Below are 26,999 nucleotides of genomic sequence, written 5' to 3'. Positions count from 1 at the left end.
CGTCCATCTTGCTCAGAATTTCGTCCTCTTCGTAACCATGAAAAGAAATAGGACCTCTTTACGTGTAAAATTGAAGATATAGCATCCGATAGTCCTTAAGGCCTTGAAAATATAAAACCTGCAAAAAGAGAGTAAAACCCAAGGTAGCTCCATTCTAAATATGTAAAATGCATGTTTTACTACCCTAGATTTCACACATAAATGTGCTCATCAGAATTCCCCCACACTTAGACTTTGCTAGTCCTCGAGCAAAACAAAAAGAAAAAGAATAAAGATAAAAAAAAACCTAACTCACTTTCGTAGGAATCATGGTTGCACTTAGCATGTGCAACAAACCTTTAAACCCCTAGGTCACCCCTAGTGGATGAGTTGTGTCTCGTGGGTGTTTGCAGTGAATATACACCCAAAATTCAGAATAAACAAATCCCAACTTTGGCTAAAGGTAAGGCTTATACCGATCCGGAGCAAAGATAATTTGTCTTACAAGGGACCCCCACACTTGAACTTTTATTACCCTTTATCAATTCCAGGCACTAGCATATTTCTTAATTTGGAACTCACCTCATCTCTTCCAAAACATCCTTATCTTAAGGCAAAACCACTTGTGAAGAAATAGGGAACCAATGACTAAAGCGTTGGAGTGTTTTTGACCAAACATGTTACCAAGCAATAATGACATTTGCACATTTTTTTTTCTTTTTTTTTTCTTTTTTTCACTAATAAACTCTATTCTACTCCACTACTTTTGGCCTGAATGACATGGTGGAGCAAACACCAGACACCCAAGTTACTATGTAGCTTCGCTTTTTGCATATGTCCACAAAGGCAGTGATGCTAGAGTTACTTCAGAAGTTTCCTCCCAAGGAATTTCGATCAAGACACCACGCTTCCTGAGGCGCAATGCCCTGTCTAGTTCCAAGGGAATCAACTCTTATTCTTCTTTATACCACATTTCACATTTCATTTAAAATTGTGCATTTGTCAACCCATGCCAAATTAAAAAGAAGGTCTCAACTCCAAATCAAAAGTACAAGGAACCCACAGACTTACATATGTTCCATCACCATAAAACAGGGGTCTCTTATTTTTCAAAAGAAAGTCCCATCTCAAGACACATGCTTGTTTCTTTCTTCTCAACAGGGTTTTTTATACGTTCAAAATGGGTACCTTAATCAAAACTTTTATTTTCATACATCAAGCAACCGAATGGTCTGATCATCACCCAAAAGCCAAAGTAGGACTTCATCCTTAGCAAGCTCAAAAATAAAAAGAAAAACAAACAAAACAAAGTGAAAAAAAAAAAACTGGTTTCCCTCCCCCACACTTAAGTCATGCAATGTCCTCAATGCATGGAAAGAATTAAAAACAAAGATAATGCAAGGGGGTCATACCTGATTAAAAGTTAGTGTAAAAAGGTTCATGGAGATCCATGACCTCTTCACTACTAGTAGTAGGAAACTCGAGGAACGGTTTCAAACGCTGACCATTAACCTTCAAAATTACCCCTGTTCCTGGATTCAAAATCTCCACAGCCCCATGGGGATATACATTATGGACAATAAATGGGTCATCCCATCGGGATCTAAGCTTACCAGGGAAAAGAGGCAATCGAGAGTTGTACAATAAGACCTTATCACCAATTGCAAAAGATTTGCGCAGAATGTGCTTATCATGGAAAGCTTTAGTCTTTTCCTTGTAAATCCTAGAACTTTCATAGGCATCATTCCTAAGTTCCTCCAACTCAGATAGTTGGAGCCTACGATGAATTCCCTCATCAGACAAATCAAAGTTAAGCTTCTTAATGGCCCAAAAGGCCTTATGCTCCAACTCAACTAGTAAGTGACAAGCTTTTTCATACACCAAACGGTAGGGAGACTGACCAAGGTCGGTCTTGAATGCAGTCCGATGGGCCCACAAGGCATTAATGAGCCTAAGGGACCAATCCTTACGGTTGGGATTAATAGTTTTCTCCAAGATTTGTTTGATCTGCCTATTAGACACCTCCACTTGGCCACTGGTTTGGGGGTGATAAGGGGTAGATAACTTATGAGTGACCCCATACTTTTTCATTAAGGCCTCAAAATGCCGATTACAAAAATGAGTACCCCTATCACTAATTATTGCACGTGGTGCACCAAAGCAGAAAAAAATGTTCTCTTTGAGAAATTGGACCACCACTTTGTGGTCAATAGATTTACAAGGTATGATCTCTATCCATTTAGAAACATAATCAAAGGGCAAAAGTATGTACAAATTCCCAAAGGAATTAGAGAATGGTCCTATAAAATCGATGCCCCAAACATCAAAGATCTCAACTACCAAAATAGGGTTGAGGGGCATCATGTTCCTCTTATTGATAAGGCCAAAAGACTGATAGGCGAGGCAAGCCTTGCAAAAATCAAAAGCATCTCTAAAAAGAGTGGGTCAATAAAATCCGCATTGGAGAACTTTTGCGGCAGTCTTCTTAGGTCCAAAGTGTCCACCACATGCATGATTATGACAAAAAGAGAGAATGGAATGTTGCTCATGATCAGGAACACATCGTCGGATAATCTGATCCGGACATATCTTAAACAAATAAGGATCATCCCAGAAAAAGTGCTTAACTTGGGAATGAAACCTACACTTATCTTAAGTGGACCAGTGATCCGGAGTCACACCTGAAACTAAGAAGTTGACAATGTCAGCAAACCATGGTTCACTAGACATTGTAAATAATTGTTCATCTGGAAAGTTCTCATTGACTGGAGAATCAACAGTCAAGGAATTGGGAAGCCGGGATAAATGGTCTACAACTAGGTTTTCAACTCCTTTCTTATCCCTAATTTCTAAATCAAACTCTTGCAAAAGTAAAACCCACCTAATGAGACGGGCTTTGGCATCCTTCTTCTGAACTAGGTATTTGAGGGCAGAATGATAAGTATACACCACCACATGTGAACCAACTAAGTAAGACCGGAACTTTTCTAATGCAAACACAACAACTAAAAATTCTTTTTCAGTGGTTTTATAATTGAGTTGTGCATCATTTAATGTCCTACTAGCATAGTAAATGACAGTGGGCAACTTATTAATCCTTTGACCCAAAACTGCTCCTATGGCAAAATCCGAAGCATCACACATTAGTTCAAAAGGTTCAGTCCAAACAGGTAGTTGAACAATGGGTGCATTGGTCAACTCCTTCTTAAGTTGTTTGAAGGATTCTAGGCACTCTTTGGAAAACTCAAAAGTCTGATCTTTGACAAGAAATAAAGTGAGAGGTCGAGCTAACTGACTAAAGTTCTTAATAAATCTTCTATAGAAGCCTGCATGCCCTAGAAAAGACCGGACATCCTTAACAGATTGAGGAGGTGGTAAATTATCAATTAAATCCACTTTGGCTCTATCTACCTTAATTCCCTCCTTAGATATTACATAGCCTAAAACAATACCAGATTTAACCATAAAATGACATTTCTCCCAATTCAAAACCAAATTCTTAGATATGCACCTTTTCAAAACTAGGGAAAGATTATGAAGACATTCAGAATAGGAAATTCCCATTAATTGAAAAGTCATCCATAAATACTTCTAAGAATTTTTCAACCATGTCAGAAAAAATGCTCATCATGCATCATTGGAACGTAGCAGGGGCATTGCAAAGCCCAAAGGGCATATGCCTGCAAGCAAATGTTCCGTATGGGCATGTAAAAGTGGTCTTATGTTGGTCTTCTAAAGCAATTGGGATTTGGTTATAGCCGGAATATCCATCAAGAAAGCAATAGTATTCATGTCCAGCTAACCTCTCTAACATTTGGTCAATGAATGGCAATGGGAAGTGGTCCTTCCAGGTTGCGCATTTAACTTCCTGTAGTCAATGCACACACGCCATCCTGTTTGGACACGGGTAGGGATTAACTCATTATTGGCATTAGGAATTACAGTCACACCAAACTTCTTAGGCACTACGTGAACTGGGCTTACCCATTGGCTGTCAGCAATAGGATAAATTATTCCATGATCCAAGCACTTTAGGATCTCTTTCTTAATGGCTTTCATCATTACTGGGTTAGCTCTTCTTTGAGGTTCCGTCGATGGTTTGGAATCCTCCATAAGATGTATATGATGTTACACAATGGAAGGGCTTATACCCTTGATATCAGCCATGGTCCAACCTAGGGCTTCCTAATTATCTTTTAACACTTTAAGTAACTCCTCTTCCTGGCTAGAAGTCAAATTTGAAGAATTATTACAAGAAGAGTCTGGCCAGACCCCAGGAAAGCATATCTCAAATTAGATGGCAACTCCTTAAGATCTAGCTTAGGGGGCTCAACTATGGAAGGTTTGGGAATGGAATTGGAAAGGGGTCCTAAGGGCTCCACAAGTGTGTGAAGACTCAAGACTTCAGAAAAGAAATTTTCACTATCATCATCCAACTCATCCATACACTCTTGGAATTCTGAATCAAAATCAATATCAAAGTTGATAACTAAATCATCAGAAAAATCCAGAAAATCCTCAAGCATATTGATCTCTTCTTCCATATGTGGTTGCTTGCCAATCCTAAACATGTTAAACTCAACAGTTTGGTTACCAAAAGATAATCTTAGGAAACCATTCCGGCAATTGATTAATGCATTACTGGTATCCAAGAATGGTCTTCCTAGAATTATAGGGATCTCATCCTTGGTTGAGAAGGGCTTAGTATCTAACACAATGAAATCAACAGGGAAAATAAATTCTCCCACTTTTAGTAAAACATCCTCAACCATCCCTTTAGGAATCTTAACAGACCTATCTGCCAACCGAAGAGTAGTTCCAGTGGCTTTCAATTCTCCCAATCCTAGTTGCTTGTACACATGGTAAGGTAAAAGATTCACACTTGCACCAAGGTCAAGTAAGGCATGCTCAATATAGGTGTTGCCTATGACACAAGATATGGTAGGGCTCCCTGGATCCTTATACTTGGCTGCTATAGGCTGAGTAATTATGGAACTAATGTTACCTGCCAAGAACGCCTTTTTGGGCACACTAGTGATACGTTTGTGAGTACACAAATCTTTCAGTACCTTTGCATAGGCGGGGATATGGGATATGGCATTTAAAAGAGGGATGTTCACTTCTACCTTTTTGAAGAATTCTAAAATTTTATCCATGGAAGAAATCTTCTTTTTGTGTACCAAGCGATTAGGAAATGGGATAGGATGAACATAAAGACTGTTAGGGATTTGCCCATGTTCAGAAGAATCATTTTTGGTTTCCTCACCCAAATCATCTTTAGTTTCAGAAAGATCTTTAGGTTCATCAGACGAACCTGGAACAAGAGACACATTTGTGTCCTCAATTGAAGAAGAGTTAATAGGAGTAATAAATGGGGAAGATTTAGGAACGCTCTGTAGGTACTCTCTACCACTCCTAAGGGCATAAACAACATTACATTGGTTAGAGGGCCCTTGTTGAGTCTGACCTTGTGTTATATTCAGTGGTGCATTAGTTGGTCCTTGTGAACTAACAGGTTGATGATGCCTAGGGTTAGGCTCTGGTTGACTGGGTAAAGTTCCTTTCTCCCTCTAATGCATAATTGAGACAACTTGAGTGAGTTCTCTTGTAAGATTTTGATGGCTTGTCATGAGGAGGGCCATATTTTTTTCCAAGTCACTTATTCTACTTGCCTCTCCAGTATTGGTAAACCTAGGGGGTTGCTGATAAGATGATAGAAGAGGGGCCCTAGGAAAACTCGCCTGAGGTTCTACATTTGACCTAGGAAAAGTATTTTGGGAAAAAGATTGTTGTGCAAAGGGAGGCCTTTGGGGTCTAGGTTGACCTTGATTATAGAAATTGGAAGGTCCTGCTTGGTTGCCTTGATTCCAAGAGAAATTTAGGTGATTTCTCCATCATGGATTGTAGGTGTTACTATATGGATTATTCTGGTATAAGGCATTAACACTATCATTAGAAGTGCCCCCAGAGGTGTTGGGACATTCTTCTATGACATGTCCAGGGGATTAGCACCAAGCACAAATCTTAACCAAATTGACTGATGATAGCTCTCTAGGAACAATAGCCTCAATCCTCTTGATTAGGCTATCCAAATGGGCTTCCTTGGCTACTATCCCATCTACAAAATATCCTTTTCCTCCTATAGTTCTTTTACTCTCTTGGGTTGATTCCCACTCACGGTTTTTGTCAGCTAAGTCAAGCAAGAATTCCCATGCCTTTTCTTCATCTGTAAAGGATATGAATCCCTCATGGCACATAGACTCTATCATTTGTTTAGTTGGGTAATCAATACCCTCATAAATTATTTGACATAAATGCCATAGGTCTAGGCCATGGTGAGGGCATTCTTGGAGTAGATCCTTGAATCTCTCCATAAGTTTGGAAAATGACTCACTAGGCTTTTGCCTAAACTGAAGGATATCACTTCTAAGCTTATTGGTCTTGTGAGTTGGGAAAAACTTCTTAAGGAAGACAACTGTGAACTGTTCCCATGAGGTTATGGAATTTGTGGGTAACCCATACAACCACTTCTTAGTCTGGTCTTTCAATGCAAAAGTGATAAACCTAAGCTTAACAGCATCATCAGAAAGCTGTTGGATCTTAATTAGAACACATACCTCTTCAAATTCCCTTAGAAATAGGTATGCATCCTTAGAGGTCAACCCATGGAATTGGGGCAACATAGTGATGTATTGAGATTTGAGTTCAAAATTATTACCCTGGGCTTGTGGTAGAACTATATAGGTAGGTTGGGCTGTTCTAGCAGAGTAGAACCTATCTTTCAAGATTTAGGTGAAGGGTTTTGCTGTTGGTCTCCCATATTGAAGGGTTTTAAAGAGAGCAAACGTATAGGGTCACTACTTGTTGGATCTCTTCTTTCTAACCGATTCTTAGTATTACGTACCCACCTAACACTCATGCAACAGAAAACTACCTGCAACTAAAGTAAGACAAGCACAAAAGAATGGATAGCAAAACTCTTTTTTTATTTTATTTTTTTATTTTATTTTTTTTTTGATTTTTTTGATTTTTTTTTTAGTTTTTCTGGGAGCTTACTGGCAGGGATCCGGGGTTGCTCAGGTCAATTCCTGAGGTACTGCTACAGGACAAAACCTGTCTTTATCATACTGTGAGGCATGACGACCTCCACTGATACAACTATTATTGCAAGTTGTTCTTCTCAGGAATTCAATAAAAGAAAAGGAAAAATATAAATCAAAGCAAACAAAGCACTCCGATTTACCAAAAGAAAGTGAAAAATAACATGGAACTGTCTCTCCGACAACGACGCCAAAAACTTGTTTGAGATTTAAAATGTAACCGCAAGCGTACGGATCAGTGTAGCTACGGGTCGAACACAGGGAGAGCAGCCACTTTATTTTTTATTTCTTTTAATAATGCGAAAATGAACTGATTAATGGTTGTGATCTAATTCTAATTACCATCCTAAACATATGTATCTAAAATAACGTCCTAACCATTCGTCATCTAAGAATTTAAAGACGCAAGCCACGCAATTAAAATTAAATAAATAAATAATTGAAAAGACACAACCCACGTAATTAAAAAAATAAATAAATAAATAAAGGAAAAAAAATGCTGAAATAAAAATTAAGTAAAAGAAAGGGGATAAAGCTAGAGAGAGACTCACAAGTAGGTTTCTCTACTTAGCCCGAGGGATGCATCATAATATGAGCTTCCCTACTTGACCAGAGAGTCACTCTTACAAGGGTTACTCTACTTGGCTTTAGGGAAAGTGAGACAATTAAAATAAAAAGCAATAAATTGATGGTTCTATGGCTAGGAGGGGCAAAGCCAACACATACACTAGCCATGAACCTTGGGGGAAAGGGATAGCAATAATGTAACGACTGAAAATAAAAATCCTAAATTAAGAAAGAAAGGGTAGTCAGAAGAGGGAATGAGAGGGGGGAGAGAAGACTACTGAAGGAGCCTACTTACTTGAATCAATGCTTGAACTTGAAAAAATGAAATTGCTCCACGGCTCGTGATCTTGTCACCTAGATCTAAGCCTAGAACTATAACTTAAAAAAATTACAACTCAATTGCATAAATCATAAACATAAAAAGGCTGAATAAGAATAAAAGAGTGCTTGCATTAATTGACATAAAAAAACTATTACAAAAGTGATTAAAGCAAAAATAGAGAAGAACTAAAACTAAAGAGTGAGAGAGGGAGAGAGAGAGCAACTAAAAAAACTAGAAGAAGAATGAATTGTCTCCCCTCCTCTTACATGAGTTGTATTTATAGGGAATGGGGAGGTAGGGTAACAAATTTCTCTTTCCTAAAAGAGAGAAACCCACAATTGATTGTGAGATCTTTTGAGACCAAAAGTGCTAAGGTGGAGGAGAGAGAAGAGAAAAATAAATTTCCTATAATTTTTTTACTTATTTTCTTTCGTTTTTTTTTTTTCTAATTTATTTCTCTTCTTTTTCTCCCTCCAAGGACGATTTTCTTCTTGCTTTGTGTGATTTGGACAATATTTTGGTGATGATGTGGAGGAGAGAGAAGATTTGGACAATCTCTATTTCTCCCTTTTTTTTTCTTTCCTTTTTTTTTTCTTCTTTTCTTGCTTCCACGATTTTCCTTGCTTCTAATTTGATGTGGAAATCCCCTCCATGCCCTTAGTGCTTTAAGTGAGTGAAAAGCAGGAAATCTTCAACAAAATTCTCTAAAAAAAATAACCATGAGATTCGAACTTGAGACCTCTTGGTAAGCAAGGGAATTTTTTACACCATAGCTCACTAACTACACTAGGTAGTTGTTGTTATCAAAAATGAATCTTCAATCAATTAAGGATGTGGTCCATCGATCCTTGTTGGTATTTGGAGTATTCCTTGTACCTTTGGGACAATTGCAAACGGGCTGGTTCTGCATCTCGGTTCAGTTCTGATCCATTATTCTTTTTCTGACCCGAAAAAGAATAATCGTTTGTACGGGTGACCAAACGAATGTGTACTTTTAATTGAACACGTCCATCTTGCTCAGAATTTCGTCCTCTTCGCAACCATGGAAAGAAATAGGACCTCTTTACGTGTAAAATTGAAGATATAGCGCCTGATAGTCCTTAAGGCCTTGAAAATATAAAACCTGCAAAAAAAGAGTAAAACCCAAGGTAGCTCCATTCTAAATATGTAAAATGCATGTTTTACTACCCTAGATTTAACACATAAATGTGCTCATCAACACCCAACCAGTTGCCAACATTCGGGATCAGATTCCAATTATTCTTAGTAGACTGTTCCTTGCAACCAACAATGCCATAGTTAATTGTAGGAACGGTACCATGAAACTTTCTTTTGACAACACTTCTGTGGATTTTAATGTCTTTAGGTTGGGTAAGCAACTCAATCCCCATAAGAAGAAAGTTCATATGCTTCAATAAATTTCAGATTCCATTGAGACATATTTTGATATTGATTTTGATTCTGAATTTCAAGAGTATATGGAACAATTGGGTGGTTTTAATGACGGAATTATGTCTAAGGTTTGGAGTCTCCAACCACCTATAGAGCCCTTAGGACCCCTTTCCAATTCCATTCCCAAACCTTCTATACTGGAGCTCCCTAAGCTAGATCTTAAGGAGTTGCCATCTGATTTGAGGTATGCTTTCTTAGGGCCTGACCAGACTCTTTCAGTAATAATTTCTTCAGATTTGACTTTTAGATAGGAAGAGGAATTACTTAAAGTGTTAAAATACAATAAGGAAGCCCTAGGTTGGACCATGGGTGACATCAAAGGAATTAGCCCTTTTATTGTTCAAAATCATATTCATCTCATTGAGGGGTCCAAACTTTCAACGGAACCCCGGAGGAGAGCTAACCCAGTGATGAAGGAAGCCATTCAAAAAGAAATTCTAAAGTGGATGGATAATGGGATCATTTATTACATTTTTGATAGGGGCAAGTATTTTTGCAATAGATCATTTGAGGCCCTCATGAAGAAATTTGGGATCACCCATAAGTTGAAGCCCTTCATTGAGTTGTCATCTTCTGTTTTGGAAGAGGTCATAGATTTCCATGAACCTCTTTATACTGATGACTAACTTTTAACTAGGTATGACCCCCTTGCATTTTCTTCGCTTTTAATTCTTTTTAGGCATTGAGGACATTCCATGACTTAAGTGTGGGGGAGGAAAACCAGTTTTTGCTTTTTCCACTTTGTTTTATTTGTTTTTCTTTTTGTTTTTGAGCTTGCTAAGGATGAAGTTCTACTTTGGCTTTTGGCTAATGATCATACCATTCGGTTGCTTGATGTATGAAAATAAAAGTTTTGATTAAGGTATCCATCTTGAACGTATAAAAACCCTATTGAGAAGAAAGAAACAAGCCTGTGTCTTGAGATGAGACTTTCTTTTGAAAAATAAGAGACCCCTGTTTTATGGTGTTGGACCATATGTTAGTCTTTGGTTTCCTTGTACTCTTGATTTGGAGTTGAGACCTTATTTTTAATTTGGTATGAGTTGAAAAATGCAAAATTTTAAATGAAGTGTGAAATGTGGTATAAAGAAGAGTAAGAGTTGATTCCCTTGGAACTAGATAGGGCATTGTGCCTTATGAAGCGTGGTGACTTGATCGAAACTCTTAGGGAGGAAATTTCTGAAAAAAAAAAAACTTTGGCATCACTGTCTATGTGGCATATGCAAAAAGGGAAACTACATAGTAACTTGGGTGTCTGGTGTTTCCTCCACCATATCATTCAGGCCAAAATTAGTGGAGTAGAATAGAGTTTATTAAGCGAAAAAAGAAAAAAATGTGCAAATGTCATTAATGCTTGGTAACATGTTTGATAAAAAACACTCCAATGCCTTAGTCCTTGGTTCCCTATTCCTTCATAAGTGGTTTTGCCTTAAGATAAGGATGCTTTGGAAGAGATAAGGTGAGTTCCAAATTAAGAAATATGCTAGTACCTGTAATTAATACGGTGTAATAAAAGTTCAAGTGTGGGGATCCCATGTAAGAAGAATTATCTTTGCTCCAGATCGGTATGGCCCTTACCTTTAGCTAAAGTTGGGATATGTTTATTCTGAATTTTGGGTGTATATTCATTGCAAACACCCACGAGACACAACTGGTCCACTAGGGGTGACCTAGGGGTTTAAAGGCTTGTTGCACATGCTAAGTACAACCGTGATTCCTATGAAAGTGAGTTAGGTTTTTTATTATTTGCATTTTAGTCTTTTTCTTTCTGTTTTGCTTGAGGACTAACAAAGTCTAAGTGTGGGGGAATTATGATGAGCACATTTATGTGTGAAATCTAAGTAGTAAAGCACACATTTTTACATATTTAGAATGGAGCTACCTTGGGTTTTACTCTCTTTTTGCAGGTTTTGTAGGCCTTAAGCATTATCGGGTGTCATATCTCTCCAACAACTACCTAGTGTAGTTGGTGAGCTATGGTGTGCAAAATTCCCTTGCTCACCTACTTTTCACTCACTTAAAGCACTAAGGGCATGGAGGGGATTTCCATATCAAATCAGAAGATTGTCCAAATCTTCAAAGCAAAGAAAATCGTGGGAGGGGTTTCTTGCGCAAGAGGAGAAAAAAAAGGAAAGAAAAAAAAGGGAGAAATAAATTTTGTCCAAATCTTCTCTCTCCTCCACATCATCACCAGAAGATTGTCCAAATCACACAAAGCAAGAAGAAAAATCGTCAAAGGAAAAAAAAATTGGCTAAAAAGGGTTGTGCGCAAGATTTGAAGAGAGGGAGAAAAATAAATAAAAAAAGGAAAGAAAATAAGGAAAAAAATTTTAAGAAATTTCTTCAAGTTTATTTCTCTTTTCTCTCCTCCATCTTAGCACTTTTGCTCTCAAAAGATCTCACCTACTAATTGTGGGTTTTTCCCTTTTAGGAAAGAGAAATTTGTTATCATGCCTCCTCATTCCTTATAAATACAACTCATGTAAGAGGAGGGGAGACACTTCATTCTTCTTCTAGTTTTTTTTTTAGTTGCTCTCTCGCTCTCTCTCTCCCTCACTCTTTTTAGTTTTAGTTCTTCTTTGTTTTTGCTTTAATCACTTTTGTAATAGCTTTTTATTTCAATTAATGCAAGCACTTTTTATTTTTATTCAGATTTTTATGTTTATGATTTATGCAATTGAGTTGTAATATTTAAGTTATAGTTCTAGGCTTAGATATAGGTGACAAGATCACGAGCCGTGGAGCATCTCTTTTTCAAGTTCAGTTTTTTTTTTCAAGATTTGTTTTCTCCTGGCCCAGAAATTTCAGATTTGGTTCATTACATATCTGGTTTTTTAGGGCTGGTAGTATCTCAAATCAACCAAGCTTTCAAGTTCAAGCATTGATTCAGGTAGGTAGGCTTCTTCAATAGTCTTTTCTTCCCCCTCTCATTCCCTCTTCTGACTACCCTTTCTTTCTTGATTTAGGATTTTAATTTCAGTCATTACATTATTGCTTTTCCTTTTCCCCAAGGTTCATGGCTAGTATATGTGTTGGCTTTGCCCCTCCTAGCCATAGAACCATCATTTTATTGTTTTTGTTTTAATTGCCACCCTTTCCCTAAAGCCAAGTAGTTTAACCCTTGTAAGAGTGATTCTTTGGTCAAGTAGGGAAGCTCATATTATGATGCATCCCTCAGACTAAGTAGAGAAACCTACTTGTGAGTCTCTCTCTTGCTTTATCCCTTTTCTTTTACTTTATTTTTATTTCAACATTTTTTTTCCTTCATTGCTTTTTAATTGCGTGGGTTGTTTATTTTCAGTTATTTATTTATTTAATTTTAATTGCATGGCTTGCGTATTTAAATTCTTAGATGACGAATGGTTAGGATGTTATTTTAGATACATATGTTTAGGATGGTAGTTAGAATTAGATCACAACCATTAATCGGTTTACTATCGCATTATTAAAAGAAGTCAAAAATAAAGTGGCTCCTCTCCCTGTGTTCGACCCGTAGATACATTGATCCATACGCTTGCAGTTACATTTTAAATCCTAACAAGTTTTTGACATACGGATCAGTGTTGCTATGGTTACATTTTAAATCCTAACAATGCACCTGAGCCAGCATGGGCACATCCCTTGGAAGCTATACAAACTAAGATAACTGAATTTAGAAAGAACTTGGCATAGATCCTACAAGAGACTAGGAACCCATCTAGGTTAGACCTCATCCGCAATTAAAATGAGAATGTTGCTTGAAAATCGACAAGGGTAGATCCTATTCCCCTTTTAGGAGAGCCGAAATGATCCAGGGTAGCCACACAAGAGGAGCTTCTGCAGTGCCTAAGGCTCCACCTAGGGTTGTGATTGATGAGGAAGAGGAAGATTTTGCCTCCCATTTGCAAAATGAATTTCCAGTGACAAAAAGGGAAAGGAAGATGACAGAACACGCTAAAAACTTGGAAGGCATGATTCGAAGGGTTAAGAGCTAAGAAGGATAGGCCACGGATCCCAATGAGATTAGTTTCTTCTCCGGTGCCTGTAGACACCCAATTTTGTCACCCTCCTCCGGCTGTGATGAAATATGGATCTTGGATGCGACTTTTGGCGTCCAACTAACAGAGATGCTAATGGAAACATTCTCCTACCCAAAACCCTAAAAATCCCCGTGCAGGAGAGAGGAAGGTCTAATTTTGACTTTTTATATATGAAGGAATCTGGTCAAGATGACCGTAAATATGGATAGTGCTTGAAAACATGATTCTGACAATATATGACACATTAAAATTGGACCGACTGATCTCCCACAATCATCCCCAAAAAATTACATTTTCCCATACGTATGCCACGTACATTGGCAAGCCTGTTGGAAACCAGGAAAAATTCCCTAGCCTAAACACCCTAAAATTCATCCCTTACCTACCCAAATAACCCAGAAACACTCCCGGGACAAAAACCCTAAAAACCATCCCACGGGAGAGAAGGGGGTCCAATTTTGGCTTTTTATATAAGTAGGAATCCAGTAAAGATGACCATACAGATGGATAGTGCTCAAAAATACGATTTCGATGATATATGATACGCCAAAATCGAACCGACGGATCTCTTGTAATCTTTACCAAAAAACTCACAAATCGCACGTTGGCCAAGGGGCCAGCCCACGCGCGTGCTTGCTGCCTATGGCTATGGCGCATGCTCGCTGCCCATGGCCGCGCCCTATAGCTGCTGCCCTTGGCAGCTGCGCATGGGCAGCAACACATGCCAAACCCCCTGTCACACACAACCCACCTGCCCACCTGCCTATAGACTGCAGACCAGCACCCTCAGGGGCACAGACCAGCGCCCCTGGCCCTATTATTGCCCACTTGCTCATGGCCTGCTGGCCTTCACCCCGATCGACACAGTCCAGCACCCCCGTGGGCATAGGCCCTCGTGCTCTTATTGCACCACACGGCTCTGTTGCTGCACACCCCCTATTGCTACACTCGGTGGCCCTGCTACTGCACACCCCTTGCCCTGTTGCATGCTGGCCAGTAGGCCAGCCCACAAACCTACGTTCACTGGCTACTGCCCATGCATGCACTCGCCCGCTACCCATGCCTGCACCCACTAGGCCATTACCCACGCTACATCTTTCGTGCACCCATGACATCGCTCACATTACCTACCAAAAACTAACCATACCTCGGGCACTTTTGTGGGGTCCCATGTGCCACTGTCAATAGTCGGGATTCATATTCCCCTGACCCGATGGGTGAAGAAATCCCCTCTTTACCCACTCAAAGCCAAAAAACCCCTCCTTTTGCTAGAATTTTTCTCTTCTTCAACTCCCCTCTTTACCCACTGGACAAAAGCCCTCCCCACCCATTTTTGCCTTCAACTCCCCTCTTTACCTTGTGTGTAAAAGCCCTATCCCCAACCTTAAGCAAAACCTCACCCTTTTGTCCATTGGATAAAGAGGTGCCCCCTCTCTTATTGGCTGAAAAAAACTATAAATACCCCCCTCCTTTGATTTCAGCACACCAGAATCCCCTTTCACTCTTTCATAGTGAAATTTTCCTCCCCTCCCCCTCTTGATTTTCTTCTGATCTTCAGAGCGATCTTTGGCAAGATCCAAAAACTTTTTTGGATCTTCGAAGTGTTCTTTGGGATCTTGAAGATCTTTAATCCAAATTCTTAGTTAGATCCAGTTTTTAGCCAAAAATAGTATGTTCTTGAGCCACCTCCCTTGGGTGTTCTTGAGTGTTCTTGAGCGTTCCTGAGATAGAAACCCCCCCTTTCTGAAGTTCTTCGGGTCTATGAAAAGATTTTTGTTAAGATCTGAAACTCTATTTGAATCTTCAAAGTGTTCTTTGGGACTTTAGAGTTTTTCAATCATTTTTAGGTCAGCCAATTTCTTTTCAAAAATAGCCGGTCCTAGCCGAACCCCTGTCCAAGTGTTCCCAGAATCTTTCCAGAAATAGCCATCCCCAACGAAAGCTCTGTCGGAGTGCCACCTCATCCTAAATCCAGAAATAGCCTTCCTTAGCCAAAGTTCTACCAGAGTGCCACCTCAGCCTAGCCCTCCCTTAGCCTATCCCCAGCGGAAGCTCTGCCGGAGTACCACCGCATCCTAAATCCGAAAATAACCTTTCCTAGCTGAAGCTCTGTCTAAATCCCAATCTGAAAGTAACCGTTCCTAGTCAAAACACTGTCAAAATACCATCACAATCAGCATCTCTCAAGAAAGGAAGTTGGAGGTCAAGACCATCTTCCCCTGAGCCAAGAGAATCCGAAAGACAGTCCGAGCCAATACTAATCAGGGGCCCACCCCTCTTGACCCGAAATAGAGGTTAAGTTCAGGTATAATTTCTCAGCCAACTTGTCATAATGTAGACTTTATACAGACCTTATTTTAGTGTATATAATAGTTTGAATTTAATTAATGTATATATGTGTGATAACTTAGCCATACATATGGAATAGTAATAACTGTGGAAAATGTTTGTTCTCAAGCATCTAGCAAGAAGACTGGTTGAACCGGGCAGATTGGGTGCCTAACACCTTTTCCCAACTCTGTAACCTGACACTTACCCTAAATCTCTGACCAGACCAAATTTCAAGGCCTTTTCTCAGGAATCGGGCCAACCTTCGGTCCTAGGCCCATAACCCTAGGTGGCGACTCCAAACCCTATTTGTACTATTCCGATCCCTGAATTGGACCATCATCAAATCCCCGTCTCAAATGATGAATTTTACACTCTTGTAAAATAGGCCTCCATGTATCTCCAAGCAGCAATACGGTGATGCAAGGCTCGTAAGCAAAGCACACACGACATGAACCCCTCCCCTCACATGAAAGAGAAGGAGAGAGGAGAGAGGATGGGATGCAAGTCCTTTTCCCCCCTAAGGGAAGGGAGACAATATTTTAGTCCATCTCCGGCCGCTACCCTCACAGTGGCAACTCCACTAGGGATAAATGTCAAACTTCTGATGCTAGATGCTACCTTTAAATGCAAGAAAATTTTCCACCACATTTGTTTGAAAACATGTTTGGCGAACCCCATATTTGTAATTGTATTCACTAACTACATCATGCATCATGCTCGAAGTGAAATCATTTGGCGAGGGATTCCCTGTCATGCCCACACCCTTGGGGAGGTCAATGCATGTCATGGAGAGTACTACCCGCTTCCTGTACAGGAATGAAAGGTATCGTCAAACGGTGAGGATATTGTATTTGTGTCAGCACCCTCAAGGAGGTCCATGCAATTTATAACATTATGAGATTGAATGTGTCATCAAATGGAGAGGATGTTCGTATTTGTGCCACCACCCTCGGGGAGGTCCAAGAAATTTATGGCATTCTGAGATCGAATGATAGTTACCCTACATTACACTTTTGCACACAATCACTTATGGTTCCACCACCCCATGGCCAATTTCTTAACCTCATGTGTAGTCATGAGTAATGGGCAAGGAAGTCAACCCCTTGATCTCATACCTACGGGTATATCAAAAGGATCACATACCGCATGCTCACATCATGTAGAAAATAGATGAAGAAGCTAGGAGCAATACAAGCTAACTGTAGAACTTGTTTGCGGTATGGAAAAGGAATGTTCCTATATTATATTCTCAGCGTAAAGAATTGCTTTCCTAAGTGGGTTTTAGATAAAAGGTGTCCCTCCTCCTTAAGAAGAATGTCCAGATACGTCACTCAGGGGCAATCCCATTGTAGTCATGTCCAGTCCTGAGAAGTCCTGAGAAAAATCAAGAGGAAGGACACTTAGTGGGAAAAGAGCAACAAAAGCATGACTTTATTACATGGTCTTATGGGAATATTCTCAATAAGCCATTTGTATGAACTTCCCGCTTATGACATTGGGTGGACCAAGGGCATCAAACCCTATCCACCTCTACCATTTAGTGGATTGACCTTGGATGAATCAATAGTTGTTAATTTAGTGAATGTATGAAAAAGGGGTTGGGAATTCAAGATTCCTAAAATAAACCACTTTTGGTTCAGGCACAATTCCACACCTCAAGTATTCTCTGCGATCCCTTTGGATGCGTCAGGGTAATCGATTGACTCGCCTAAGTCCAGAATCACCTCTGTCATCTCTTCGAGATTCTCCACTACTAGGTGATTACAACCCAGTAAGCATGGAGCCACCCAACATGGAAACACCTGAATAGGCTTGGGTCCATCCCGTGGAGACCTTGCAGATAGAAATGGCTAAAGTCAAGAGAGGGATAGCTCAGATATTGCATACACTTCAAAACTAACCCAGAGCTGATCCTAGGAATGAGCCAGCACCGGCTACAGGAGATGTGGAACAGAATGGAGCTATAGGTCATAGTGGGAATTCTTCCCAAGTTGACTTAGGAGAACCAGAGCATGTCCGACCAACTGTTCAGAGAGGATCTTCACCTACCCATCTGAATGGTCAATGAGGGGCCTATTCTAGGGTCCCTCCTCCTAGGGTAGTGATTGAAGATGAAGAGAGGAATTTGCAGAACCTGTATGCTTTGAGCCTCCGGAGACAGAGAAAGAAAGAAAACTTAGAGAGTAGTTAGAGAAGTTGAAGAACATGATTCGAGCGGAAAAAGGCTCAAAAGGCCAAGCAGTGGATTCTGAGGAAAAGAGTTTCTTCTCCGGAGAAAGAATTCTAGAAAAATTTAAGTGGCTGACTGATAGGTTTGACCCCAAGGCTCATCTCAAAGTCTTCCTCAGCATCGCCAAGTCATGGCAACTTGTAGATAACTAGATGGGGCAAGCCTTCATGTTAACCCTATCAGGACCAACACTTAGGTGGCTCACATAGTTGGAGTCACCACAAACTCAGAAATGGGCAACGGTAGTGAAAGCCTTCACCAAGTAGTACTCCTATAATACTAAGGTGGATGTGAAACGTTAGGAGCTTAAGATGTTAAGGCAGCAACCTAAAAAAGGATTCATCGCCTTCTTGATGAGCTTAGAGACAAGGCCGCCAAGATGGTAGATAGGCCTTCAGAAGTAGAGCAGGTAGAGATGTTGATAGAAAACATGTCAAAACCCTATTATGATGTTCTTTACCATTAGCATTTGCAAACTTTTGATGCCTTGATAGCCACAGGAACATGTGTGGAGAATAGAATTTTGAGAGAGGCTTAGTATCAAGGATCCTCCCAATATGTAGGCAAGAACACTTGAGTCGGATGGGGAAAGGGTCCAGAAACTAATGTGCTGAGTGCAGTTTAGCAGTCAGTCTCACTAGCCACTTCTTCACATCCCTTTGTAATACAAGCAGATGCACCTGCCCAAAAGGCCTCTTGCCCAAGAAGGCAGTTTTCTGATTTGGGAATGCCCGTAATGGTCGCATATGAGAAGTTAAAAAAGCAAGGGTTGCTAGGGACAGTGACTCCAAGAGTGATTAGCAACCCTCCACCAACTTGGTATAGGAATCACAAATATTGTGCTTACCACATCCCAGAAGGGGCACAACACTGAAAGATGTTTGGGTTTACAACATGCAATTCAGGACTTGGTAGACAACAGGACCATTGAAGTTAAGATCAAGAAATCTCCCAATGTCAACACCAATCCACTCCCTGATAATGTGAACAATATGGAGGAAGAAGACACAGAAAGTGACCCTATTCAACTCATTGCACCTAGAGCTTGGAAGAATCATATGAATGCCCGTGCTTACAAGAGAGTCATGAGTCAAAGGGCTAAAGTCATAAGGAACCCCAAAAGAAGAGGATCATCAGAGGAAGAGTCAAAAGATTGGATGCCCCCTGTTTATCCTTCCTCATCAGAAGAATCCACCGCACCATATTATCAACCTCCACCATATTATCAGCCTCCGTAAGATCATCAGCTTTACCCCCACCATTAAAGTGAAGGAACCTCCTCATCCTATCACCCCCAATCTTCATATCCTACTTCCCACATTACATCATCTTCATACCATCCTACTTCTTATCCCTCATCTCTCTCATACCAATCCCATTCTCAAGGTTCGGTATGTAACCCAAGGGAAGGATGGACAGATGGGTATGAATGTAAGGATATGCTACCAGATTCCCTCAAGATGACCTCATCAATAGGATTAGTGAATACTCTAGGAGAAAAATAGGAAAATGATCCTACTTCTTTAATTCAGCCTGTTGTAACTTTAGAAGACAATCCAAAAGTAATTGAATAGATTACAACTGATCTTCTTAGAGCGGTAACCACATTGGCCATAGGGGAGCAGATTAAGGAATACATTTCCTTAATCCACATAGGAAGTGACACTAAGGATGATGAGTCGGGACTAGTCCAATTTTGAGCCAATAATGATAGGACAAACCCTATGGAAATCTTCCAGTCCGTACGCTCTGAATACTACCAGCGTTTGGATGCTGGAGAATTTGTTGGTCTTGAGGAATCTGAGGAAGAATCAAGTGGGAGTGAAATCAGTGAAGAAAAGGATGATGATGACGACGATGAGGACGAGGATGAGAATGATGGAGATGACTACAAGTCTTAGGAAGATGATGAGTATCTAGACTGGGATGACTACTTAGGGCATGGATACATTGATTATGATGAGTCAGACTATTACTCACCAGAACATCTGATATGTTTCTCAATCTATGCTATTGGTGGTGATGATCTAATAGCTAACCCGACAGGTGGCATTTACCCTTCCCTATGCATGAGAGGAGATGATTCTATGTCAAATTCAGAAAGTGATGAAGGATCTAGAGAGCCAATGCAAGTTTTTCTGGATGAGCCCGAATCCACATTAGAGATGGAGGAAAAGCTGTGTGAAGTGTACTCCAACACATTGAGAATGCAGGAAAGGGTAGAAGATATTGACAACATATTGGGTGAAGTAACGTCAGTGATCGTCACTATCGTGAGCAGTTGGATGATCTGGAGGAAATAGGGCCAAATGACACTTTTGCAGAGGCGGTAGATGCTGCATTCCAATAGCTTTCCAATGTAGTTAGGAAGCTATGAGCCAAGGTTATGGATATTTGTGGAGGTTCTCGGCTTCCCACCCCAAGCAGGGAAGGAGAATCAGAAGAAGAAAATGATTTTATGGTGGGGATAATCACCCTAACCAATAGTGATGATGAAGATAGTTATCCCATAGAGATTATTGTGAAAAATCTAATCAACGTGATGGAAACTAAAAGTGGGAAAGACTACAAGGGCAAGGCTCTAGCAGTAGAACAACCAAGGGCTAATAAGGTTGGAACTAGCAGCATGAAGAAAGAGCTAGAGAACCCAGTCTTGGCTCAACTCAAGAATTCCTAGGAAGATATCTCCAGTTGGGGATTGTTGATGGCATCCCCTTCACACTATGAAGCAGTCTTGAGGTCTCTCGCTAATGTACAAGTATCGATCGAGGTAAATCCGACACTCCTTGCACATATAGTAGGAGCAACATATGCAATGCAATCCCTGATGTTCTCCTATTTTGAGCTTCCTAAGGAAACCCAACACAATCGGGCTGTCCACATTATAGTTGAATGCCTTGACAAAGTGGTTCCCGATGTTCTTGTTGACAACGGGTCCACTTTGAATGTGCTACCATTGAGATCATCAAAGAGTATGGGCATCGACTTGGAAGAAATGAAGCCAACCACCCAAACCATAAGGGCATACGATAATACCAAGAGGAAGATCCTTGGCATAATTACCCTTGCTGTAAAGATTGGCCCGGTGAAGTTTGATGTTGATTTCCAAGTCATTGATATGCCAGCAACTTTTAACATGCTCTTGGGAAGTCCTTGGTTACATCCTGCGAAGGTGGTGTCCTCTAGTCTCCATAAAAAAATGGAGTTCAATCATGAGGAGAAGGTGGTCTTAGTGGCCGGAGATCCTAAAGTGGTTGACACTTTGGCCAACATTGAAAATGGGGAAGAACAAGACCAGGAGGTGCAACTGAGTGGTTTTGAATTAGACACCACTTGCGTAGCCATTGACAAAGAAGCTCAAAGGGAGAAAATCCCAACTAACTATGAAGCCATCTGGAGTCCGCCAATGAATCAGATAATGAAGAATATGTAGTACTTTCCTAGCGTGGGGCTAGCAAAGAGTTCCAAAGCAGCCTAGTTTGGCAGTGAACAAAGGGAAGAATGGTTTAGGGTACACTCCTTCGACCACCAAAAGACAGAAAGTGTTGAGAATGACTTGGAAGATCTCTATCTCTTACTACCCTACTCTCAATGGGTATTTTGTAAAAAAAAGAGAGGATTTACCCTTTTGTGGAAATTTGGAGCCATGGTTTGATGAAACCATAGCAAAGATTCAACAAGGATTTGAAGTGTTCTTCCAAGACGAGTTCGATTGGGTGACTCATGAAGTTGAACAACAGAAAATGCTAGTCAAGGAAAGTGACCAAGACAGCTGCATTACTGGGATAGAAGAAGTTGGAATGATTGAAGATGGGTTCACCTCTAGTAACCCTGCAACACTAATCCAATCTAAAGAATTGCCAAGTCCTCTAGTCCTCCTGAAAAGGGAGTGGAAAAAGAAGATAAGACTCACCTGGAGTCTACCACTTTACCTTAATGTGAAAGGCTTCATTTACTCCCTCCTACAAGAGCTAAGAGCCCGAGAGTTGCATGAGCTCAAACCCCATCCTTTTGGTGGAAGAAGTAGGTATGCAAAATAGAGGAGAGCAGAGAGGATGATGGTTTGTATGTACTGTGCCTGAACCAATTGCAATGGGAAGGCTTGTGAAGGTGGTCAAAGATGTGATCGAGGCATCGGGATGGCATCCCTCAATAGGCTCGGAAAGATGGACTTCATAGAAAAAGGGTTGAGCAATCTCCACCGATCTTCACCCCTCAGAAAGTCTGGCTTCGGAGAGCACAAGATTGATCAGTTGGTATTTGTAAAGAAGTGGGCACCTACCCAGGGCAACTACTACCCCACTAAAGAATTAGCAGCAACTTTCTTAGAAGGAGAAGAAGACTCTTTGCCACACCTCCTCATCCATCAAGCCACTGAACCACTCCTGAACTGGACAAGCATGGGAGAAAACTTCACGTTTGCTCATGCTTTTGAATCAACCAGCCTGAATACCTCTGGAAAAAGCATCAAGCCAATTATTGAATCTGTAGTCAAATTTATTGCGTCAGATCTATTGTTTATGATTTCGTGTCAGTCTCCCCTCTTGAGAAAAGTCCAGAGTCCTTGTATGTCGAGTCTATTATTCCTTCTTTTATAAATGAAATTTCTGATTCTGAGTATGATTTGCCTCCTTTGTGTGATGATGGTCTTAATAAATATCAAGAATTAATAAAACAATGCAAACCAAAAAAAGCCCAATCGATCCGTGAGGATACTCGGGTTATTAATCTAGGAACCAATCAATGCCTTCGAGAGGTAAAAATTGGCACTACCCTTGATGACGAAGAAGCAGAGCGGATGATTAATCTTTTAAAGGAATTTGTCGAGGTCTTTGCTTAGTCTTACGAGGATATGCTTGGTATCAACCCCAACATCGTGCAGCATCGATTGCCGACTTACCCTGGGGAAAAGCCAGTAAAATAGAAAGTCCAAAGAATACGGTTAGAATGGAGTGAAAAGATCAGAGAAGAAGTTGTGAAGCAATGGAATGTAAGGTTCCCACAGGTGGTGAAGTACCCCTATTGGTTGGCCAATATTGTACCAGTACCAAAGAAAGATGGAAAGGTAAGGATGTGCATAGACTTCTGAGATCTTAATAAAGTGAGCTCTAAAGATGACTTCCTATTGCCCCACACTGACGTATTAGTAGATAATATGACGGGGCATGCTTTGTTATCATTTATGGATGGATTCTTGAGATAAAACCAAATAAGCATGCACCCAGAGGATCATGAGAAAACAGCCTTCACTACTCCGTGGGGAACCTATTGTTACAAGGTGATGCCTTTTGGACTAAAGAAAGCTGGGGCAACTTATCAAAGAGTAGCCACGGCCATATTGCATGACATGATGAACAAAGATGTGGAAGTCTATGTGGATGACATGATAGTAAAGTTAAAAGATCGGCAGGGGCATATTCCCGCACTAAGGCTATTCTTTGAAAGAATCAAGAAGTATCAGCTGAAATTGAACCCTCAGAAGTGTGTATTCAGGGTAACGGTGGAAAAGTTGTTAGGCTTCTTGGTAAGTGAAAGAGGTATTGAAGTCAACCCTATCAAGATCAGGGCAATTCAGGAAATGCCCACGCCTCAAATTGAGAAGAAAATACGAGGATTTCTGGGTCACATCCAATATATTAGCAGATTCATAGCTCAGTTGACTACATCTGTGAACCAATTATTAAGTTGTTGAAGAAGGATTAACCAACGGAATGGAATGACCAATGCCAACAAGCTTTTGACAAGATCAAGGGATACCTCATGAACCCACCAGTATTGACACTGTCGGTGGAAGGAGAACCACTTCTGTTGTATCTGTCTGTGGGAAAATACTCTATGGGCTCTTTGTTAGCACAAAAGGAGATAGAAAAGGGGGCAGAGCATGCCATATATTACCTCAGCAAGAAGTTTCTAGAATATAAGACCCGGTACACATCTTTGGAAAGAACTTGTGCTGCGTTGATTTGGACAACTAAAAGGTTGTGACACTACATGTTTTCCTATCCGGTGCACTTAATCTCAAAGATGGATCCCATCAGATATCTCTTTGAGAAACTGTCCTTAATAGGAAGGATGGCCCGTTGGTTACTTTTACTATCAGAGTTTGACATCACCTATGTTACTCAAAAATCTATCAAGGGCTAGCCCATAGCTGATCATTTGGTTGCTCACCCCAATAAAGATGGAAGATCCTTGGATGATGCCTTTCTCGATAAAGGAATTACGACGATAGATGAGGAAGACACAGTTAATGAATGGCAGTTATTCTTTGATGGAGCAACCAATCAGAAGGGATATGGTGCGAAAATATTGCTTGTCACTCCTCACGGCCTTTATTTTCCGTCATCATTTTGCCTCACTTCCCCTGTACAAACAATATTGCCGAATATGAAGCTTGTGCTTTGGGGCTCAAAACTGCTTTAACCATTGGGGTGAAAAGGATCAAGGTTTATGGTGATTTATCCATTATCATCTGTTAGACACAGGGAAAGTGAAAAACTAGAGATGAGAAGCGAAAGCCATATCAAGAACATCTAGAAGGGGTGATTGAACACTTTGAGAATATTTCTTTAGAATAATTCCAGAGGCATAACAACAGGTTTTCTGATGCCCTCGTAACCTTAGCTTCTATGGTAGAGCACAACCCTATGGATAGAGTTCGACCATTCTTGGTAGAACAAAAAAGTAGGCCCATTTATTAGAATTCCGTGAACTCTCACTATGGATGGTCAGTCTTGGTTCGCTCACATAGTGGATTTCATCGGGGAAAAGAAGTACCCAGTTGAAGCAACTAACAGAGAAAAGAAGTTTCAAAGAAGATATGCCACCCAGTTTATTCTTCAAGAGGATCTGTTATACAAGAGATCCTATGACGAAATATAGTTGTTGTGTGTGGATGAAGAACAAGCTACAACCATCATGGAGGAAATTCATCAAGGTCTTTATGGACCCCACATGAATGCCAAGATGTTATCTAAGAAGATCCTCAGGCTGGGATATTACTGGAACACAATAGAAGCAAATTGCGTGGACTTTGTCAAAAAATGCCATAAGTGTCAGATATTTTTTAACATCATACATATCCCACCAATCGAGCTACATTTGCTCAGTTCAGCTTGGCCATTCTCCACTTAGGGCATCAATATCATTACAAAGGTCAACCCCAAGGCATCCATCGGTCATGAGTTCATCTTGGTAGCCATTGATTATTTCACTAAGTGGGTGGAAGCTCAGTCCTATGCAGTCCTTACGTCTGCTAAGGTGAATTTATCCAAGAAAATATCATTTCTCGATATAGAGTACCTCAAGAATTGATATCAGATCAAGGATCCCAATTCTGGGGTAAGATTGACAAAATCTGCACAAAGTTCAGTATTAGAAGGCATCGATCTACCACTTATAGGCCACAGACCAATGGGGCTATAGAGGTAGTTAATAAGAACATCAAAGTCATCCTGTAGAAAATGGCAGAAACGCATAAGGATTGGGCTGATAAGTTATCCCTTGCCTTATGGGCATACCGGACTTTCGTACAATCCTCAATGGGGGCAACCCCTTTCTCTTTGGTGTATGAGGTAGAGGCAGTTCTACTATGGAAATCTTGGTACCATCCCTAAAGGTGCTCCTTGATAGTCAGCTACCTAAAGGAGAGTGGGTGAAGGCTAGACATGATGAGCTCAACTTTCTCGACGAAAGGTGTATGAAAGCTATGGATAATTTGAAGAAATATCAATTGAGAATCGCCCGGGCCTTCACAAGAATGTGAAGCCTCGTCACATAGAAGAAGGCAAACTTGTTCTTTGATAACAAAGAGCCCCAATTCATGACCCAAGTGGGAAATTCAGGCTCAACTGGAGTGGCCCATTCACTGTCAAAGAGATTCTACCAGGCAAAGCTGTGAAACTCATAGACCACAATGGCAAAGAAATACCTGGATTGGTCAACACGGATCAACTTAAGAAATATTATGCCTAAAAGGGTGAATAGCCTGAACTATGTCAGACCAGATTCCTTTTGAGGGATACGTAGGCAACTTGACATGGGCAAGTGCAGTCTCAACGATCTAAAGGTAATAAATCGGTTCCTTGATTAACAATCAAAGTATCTTAAAAGATCATCATAGTTTGTGTCCCCCCAAGAATCACCATTTGGCATGAAAGGCCTTAGGTATATGTCATACACCCATTGGTTTGTCACTTCTTATCCAGGATTCTATCCCCGAAGAATTGTCATTTGGCATGCAAGGTCATTAGGTATCTATCATTCACCTATGGCCCATCTATTCTTATCCAGGATTCTATCCTCTAAAAGAAAACCACCACCCACCAGCAGTTCGTTAAGGCTAGTTTGTTCTCCACCTTTGGTCAGCCAAAGTAAAAAAAAAAAAAAAAAGAAAAAGAAAAAAAAGAGCTTGAAAAAAAAAGAAAAGCTAGATGCAACAACAATAAAGGCTTGTTTAAATCATTAGCTAATGAGTAATGCTTTGATAAATCATCATATCTCATTGTTTGTGTTGGTTTACAGAAAATTCATGGCCTCGTTGGATAAGACACTGAGGAAATGGACCTTAGACATAAATATGAGGGCACTAGGATTCTGGAATCCATGAATGTGTCATTTCTTGGCCGAGTTGGATGTGTGAAGCTACATCACCAATTACTCCGACAGGTGCCTCAACACTGGGATGTTAAACAGCATGTATTTTAGTTTGGATTAGTGGAGATTTGCCAAACTCTTGAAGAATTTTGGATTTGTATGCTATCTCCACCCAAAGGCAGTTTGTTCCAACCCTCTTTGAAGGAAGATTGCTTAGAGAAAATTCAAGATTTCTTCGGATGGAAAGAAGAAGAAGTAAAGCAGTTTGTCAGGTATGGGAAGATCGACATTTTGAAGGTGGCTCAGATCTTCATCCAATATCTACCAATGGAAGGAATCCATTAGTAGAGATCCCTGGATGTTTATTTACTTTGCATGATAGCTCGTTATATTCTTTGCACTCC

General features: G+C 40.4%; 1 non-coding gene across 1 annotated transcript; it reads left to right on the top strand.

Annotated features, from left to right (window-relative positions):
* The first annotated feature begins 6,306 nt into the window (after positions 1 to 6,306).
* Positions 6,307 to 6,413, top strand: LOC122060342. Its single transcript, XR_006134361.1, has one exon. It is a non-coding gene; the product is annotated as a small nucleolar RNA R71 (small nucleolar RNA).
* The last annotated feature ends 20,586 nt before the right edge of the window (positions 6,414 to 26,999 follow it).

Source organism: Macadamia integrifolia, chromosome 13, assembly GCF_013358625.1.
Source record: "Macadamia integrifolia cultivar HAES 741 chromosome 13, SCU_Mint_v3, whole genome shotgun sequence".
NCBI lineage: Eukaryota > Viridiplantae > Streptophyta > Magnoliopsida > Proteales > Proteaceae > Macadamia > Macadamia integrifolia.
The sequence above is the reverse complement of the archived record's forward strand: the minus strand, read 5'-3'. Positions and strand labels throughout refer to the sequence as shown.